The sequence below is a fragment of the Phoenix dactylifera genome, unplaced genomic scaffold (genome assembly GCF_009389715.1).
Source record: "Phoenix dactylifera cultivar Barhee BC4 unplaced genomic scaffold, palm_55x_up_171113_PBpolish2nd_filt_p 001314F, whole genome shotgun sequence".
Lineage (NCBI taxonomy): Eukaryota > Viridiplantae > Streptophyta > Magnoliopsida > Arecales > Arecaceae > Phoenix > Phoenix dactylifera.
In genome coordinates this window covers 8,793-15,000 of record NW_024068645.1, presented here as the reverse complement: position 1 = coordinate 15,000, position 6,208 = coordinate 8,793, and positions in this window count along the sequence as shown.

The window sequence follows — 6,208 nt, the reverse complement described above, 5'->3', positions numbered from 1 at the left end:
TTCACTACACTATTTTTCTCATTTCCTATAGTCCAAGGTATAAACCAAAGGCATGGAAGCCTAAGAAGGTGGGAGAAGAAAGAATAGAGAGAGGGAGAGAAGGAGAGCCTCAGTCATGTTTGGCATCACTATCGCTTAAAAAATAAAAATTCTCCTTTCATTTTTTTTCAAATGTCTGAAATCTAGAATATGTTTGATAGTCATTGATTTTTTCAAATTTCAAGGTAGCAATAGAAATTCTATTATTAATTTTTTTGTGTTCCATAAGCATCTCATAATAGCAACATTGATGATACCGGCACTCACCGAGCCCCTAGCAAGAGCTCCTCCTAAGAGCTAGTTGGAGGCAAGGATGAGGTAGCGGAGAGATGGCAAAGAAGCTGGGATCTCACAAGAGAGGGAGATGCGCTTGAGATTGAGGAGAAGGGGATGGGAGGAGAATGGGAAACGAGGAATTTGGCTGGAGAGGTGGTTGTGGAAGAGGATGAGGTTGGAGAGAGCTAGGATTGCAACGATTGTCGGAGATTCAGACGAAGCAGAGGTTGAAGTTGAGGTTAAGGGTGCAGAGATGACGTAGTGAGGCAAGGGAGGTGGAATGGCACATGAGAGAAAGCTATGGATGATGGTGAGGAAGTGGAAGGAGTGGCAAAAGGAGATGGAGGGAGGGATGAGCCGACAACATGGCTAGGGATGAGGGAGATCTCGATAAGGGCAAAAAAGTGACCGGGGAGAGCACGACAAGGATTGAGAGGTGACCAGCAAGGATTGAGGAGTTAGTGTAGTGTCGCCGAGAGCAAGGGCGATGGCATAGGGGTTACCATAGGTGAGGGAGGGGGAAGGCACCGAGGTCACTAAGGGCCAAGGACAAGGTCGGGTGGAAGAATAGGGGTTGAGAGGAGATCTATGCTTATGTTGCAACGATTGAGTTATTATGGATTTCCCCAACGATTACTAAGGTAACTATTAAATCCAATAATTATGGGTTAATAGCTATAGTAGGTATACTTATGGTAAGCAAATTACATAAAATAACTAAGGTAACTATTAAATGTCCACTAGTTATTATGCTATGGTATGCTACGGAGAGATATAGTTTAGTGGTTTATGGGGTGGTATGGATAGTCCACCCTAGTAATGTCCCCATAATATACCTATAACACAACAGATAGTCCACTAATAGGTATGTTCTTACCTTACTAGCTTATGTCCAATTATTAATCGATTACGCCAATATTAGAGTTAAACATCGTACAAATATTATTCCTATAAGTTAACTCAATTATAATTTACATGAAGTAGGTACCTCACTAACTAAGTTACGTATTGTGTCAACTCCTAATAAAATGAGCTCTTTAAGAAATTGATAACCAATTGTCACATGATACTTTCCCTCCTATACTCTTATGTTCTAATTAAGTGAATCATAATTAATACCTATGGGTTGGATAGGTCGTTATCCTATTTACCTATTGATGACCCAAAGATTGATTCATAGATTGATTTTGATGATCACAAAACCTTGAAGTATAGATACTAATGTTTATGTTGCAAGGAGAAAGATATTTATGTTGCAAGGAACATAGCAAGTTGGAAGAACACAAGAAGGCCTCTAAAAGCACTCAAGAAAAGTTGGAAGAAAGCTACAATTTATTGGCCCAAGTCTCAAGTTCAAAAGATTCAAATTGGAGGAGCAAATTCAAGGAAAATTTAAAAGAATAGTCTTCGAGTCGACTCCTGAGGAATTCGAGTCGACTCCAATACTTGGCGAGTCAACTCGAGAGTAGAACGAGTCGACTCCAGGGTGTAAAAGGCAGAAAAGTCAGAGAGGGATTTTCGACCCTGAGATTCGAGTCGACTCCTGAGGAATGCGAGTCGACTCCAATGGTTGTCGGGTCGACTCCAAAGAAAGCGAGAGTCGACTCTCAGTGGTACACAAGGGAAAACTCAGAGAAGCAGTTTTTTGGACACTGAGATTCGAGTCGACTCCCACAAAGTCCGAGTCGACTCCAAAGACAGCGCAACCCCAAGACAGAAGACGGTATTTTCGTCTCTGAGAGGCGAGTCGACTCCAAGACAAGTCGAGTCGACTCCAAGGCAGCGCGGCTCCAAAATACAGAGGATCAGTTTTCCGACTCTGAGATTCGAGTCGACTCCCAGACAGCTCGAGTCGACTCCAAGGCAGCGCTACACTAAGATGGCAGAAGACCAACTTTCGGAAACTGAGAGCCGAGTCGACTCCAAGGAAGTTCGAGTCGACTCCAAGACTGGATGAGCCAAAAGACAGAGAATCGGGAGTTCGGGCTCTGAGATTCGAGTCGACTCCCAGGACAGTCGAGTCGACTCGAGTGGACAAAATTCAAATTTGGATCCACGGACTACAGAGGATGAGCCGACTCCAAAATTGCCAGGTCAGCGCCAGAAGTTGGCGAGTCGACTCCGGGTTAAGTCGAGTCGACTCCCAGTCAAGACGGCAACTTTAATTCAAACTTGGAACAGTTGCCGAGTCGACTCCGGAAGAGCTCGAGTCGGCTCCTACTACAGCCGAGCCGACTCCTGATCGCGCGAGTCGACTCCAAACCCAACGGTCATATTGTCAGGAGCTGCAGACTGGTTCCAACGGCTCTATTTTTGTCTCTAACGGCTATATTCTTGTTTCCACTCCATCTAAAGCTATAAAAACGAGAAGAGAGCTAGGAGAGAACTGATGGAAGTGGGAGAAAACATTTAGGGAAGAGATTCCAAGGGAAATCTCCCATAAGCACAATAAGGGCCATTCAAAGTGAAATAGAGAGAAGAAGAGCTTCCAAGTGTATTCCAAAGCTTCCTCTCCATCCGTGTGCTGCCGCGGTGATCCTCTACTTCGTGCCAAATCAGAAGAGGGTCAAGTAAAGAAGAAGTCGAGCTCCTCCATCTTCAAAACTCGTTTGAGGGCTTCTCTTTACTTGATTTGTTTATATTGTTATATTTGCTTGTTTAAGAAGCTTTGATTTGTTTTTATTCTTTGTTTTAATATCTTGTAACTTGATTCAATCAAGGGATTGAATCAAGGGGTTAAAGGTTTGTTGGTAAGCCAAAGGGAAAACCAACGGGGTTTAAGGTTTGTTGGTGAGCCAAGGGGAAAACCAACGGGGTTTAAGGTTTGTTGGTGAGCCAAGGGGAAAACCAACGGGGTTTAGGTTTGTTGGTGAGCCGAGGGTAAAACCAACGTGTAAGGGTTTGATTGTGAGCCCGGAAAAACAATCGGAGTGGTTCTAGTCGGTGAGCCTGGGAAAACCGACCGAGTTCGTTGTGCGCTCGTAAAACAACAAGTTGGGTTGTGAGCTTGTAAAACAACCGGCTGTAATCTGTAGGATTATAGTGGAATTCCCAAGAGGTCTTGGGGAGTGGATGTAGGTGCTGGGATGCACCGAACCACTATATTTTTGTTGTGTTTGTGATGCTCTTTGTTGACTGACCTCCTCACTCACTTACTTAGATATTAAGCTTGCTTAACTCTTCTTCGTGCATCCTTTAGTTGAAAGCATAATCAATTTACTCAATCATTAAATTGAATAGCATACTAGGGCAAAATTAGGCTAATCTTTTATTGAACCCACTGCTTAATTAATTGATTAGATTAGAATCATACTCTTGCTAAGGTTAAGCTTCACTAAGCATCCATACAACTTAGCATAATTAATCTAAAAGATTAGAAGTAGTTTAAAAGTTTTAAAAGACCCAATTCACCCCCCCCCCCTCTTGGGTTGTCACCTTGGGCAACAAGTGGTATCAGAGCAGGTGCTCAAATATTATTTGTAGTCTTAACCGACTAGAGCCAAAGATCATGACAACTCAAATAGATAGTTTTCTAGGAGAAGGACAATCAATTGATACACCACCACTATTTAATGGCATAAACTATACACATTGGAAAATACGCATGCGCATCTTTATTCAATCACAAAACTATTATTTATGAAAAATCATAATAAATGATCTTCACACACTCTCTCAAACTTTTAATGAAAAGGATTTAGCACAATTGAATGCTGATGCCATGAACCTTTTATATTGTGCATTAGATAGGAATGAGTTTAATTGCATATCTTCTTGCATGACTGCTAAAGGAATATGGAATATGCTTGAAGACAAATATGAATGCACTAACAAATCTGAAACATCATGTGTAGAAGGAGAGCAGTATCATATTAAAAATCCATGCTTGGTGGCACATGAGGTACATGCTGGAACTGAAAGCAATTTTACATTTGATGAACTCCACGATGCCTTTTCTGATTTGTATTTAGAATATAAGAAACTTGTTTGTAAGAACAAGAACTTGAAGAATGAAAATCAAATTCTAATAGATGAAAAACTGAAACTAACTAGTAAAACTGAAATCTTAATTAAAGAAAATCAAGAACTAAATCAGAAAAACCAACTTCTCACTGAAAGCCATGATAAACTTAAGAAAAATAATGAATTGCTTTCAGAAGATAACAAAAGATTAACTAAAGAAGTTGACAAATTAAAACCTGTTGTTGAAAGATTTACTTTGAGCTCTGAAAAGTTGAATCTAATGATAAATAATCAAAGAGCTGAATTTGATAATATTGGATTGGGATGTCAACCTTGGTACACCCAAAAATCTTTCAAGAATATGTTTGTTAAAACAGTTTCTAATCATTTTAAAATAGATTCTTATAATGCTGATAAACAGGAACAAAGGTTATGCAAAATCTCTTCTGTTCCTAAATCTGTACATTACAAATTTGATAAACCTAAAAGGCAAAAACAGAAAACTGAAGGATTATCTACTGTTAGATGTATGCCCTAGAAGCCAATTTGGCTGACACATTGTTGATTCTAGGGACATAATTTTGTACTTGACTATTTATTATTGAATAAATAAAAGGCATCTTTTCATTCATATTGTTTATGTGTCTATGAATCGTCCAAGAAATTAATAAGATGATGATACATATTCTCAAGAGTTGAGAATTTGAGCCATGTATCATTGGTGATTAATTTCTAAATGCTCCTGATCAAAGGATCATCACGAGGACGGTGATCGATCCGATCAGTGCACAGATCACTCTCCTTCTGGATGGACGAGACTTGAGTCCACAGTGTAGGGACACTGAAGTGATAGTGCAGGTGCTTGTTAGAGAACAAGGGTACTGAGCGTGACCAATACAAGAAGTCACTTGGATGTCTATCCACTCGTCAGTGACTTGCTTGATGTTGCAGTAGTGTGACTGGTCCTTTGACCTGCGGTGCTTCGGCTGCTCACAGTGGGGTTATTGTAGTTTGACTGCACACATACATGGTCCCTAGCCATATGGGTCCATGCAGTGTAGATTGGCTGCAGTAAGTTCACTGTAGGAGTAGGGTATGCACCTATATGGAATCTATCGACCTTGATAGATAAGGAGAGATCCTATGTGATTTATAAGACTGAGTTCGTAAGACCTCGGCCGGGGCAGTATGCACAGTGGAGAAAGAGTTTCTCACTATCGAACTCGAGTCGAATAAATCTTGACATATGACAGACGATGGGGTTTGACGAGTTGTCCATGACCTCCGTCCCATAGGGATCCACGATAGTAGGACTGTATCACATGTTAACTGCACCTAGAGGTTCATCATTCCATTCTGCTGGGTAGCCACTACATGCTGCTAGGTGTCACTGGTGGATGGTGGGACTCATAGGGATTATCTTGATGATCGATAAACCCTAATGAGTTGAGTTGGAATCGTTCCAACCCATTGAAAGGAGTTTTCAATGATATAGTGATAGAGATCACAATATATCTCACTACCAGTCAGAATAGAACCTATGGGGTCACACACACTAGAAGTATTGACCGATCCGATGGTTGAAATCGTGATTAGGAATCACAAGAAATCAATTTGATTGATAAGAAGTTGAAAAAGGAACAAAGGGAATTAATTAATTGGACTTGAAACAAGAGTCCTACTTCGGGTAGGATTCCTAGAGTCCTAATTGGATTAGGACTGGGAATCCTAGTTGGAGTAGGACTGGGATTCCTATTTGGAATAGGATTCCTCAATCCTAATGAGATTAGGAGTTTTGAATCAAAATTGGATTCCTACTTGGAGTAGGATTCCTAGAAATCCTAATTGGATTAGGACTTTGGATTCAAATAGAGTCCTAATTGGATTAGGACTAAAATTAAACAAATCCTAATTAGATTAGGATTCCTCA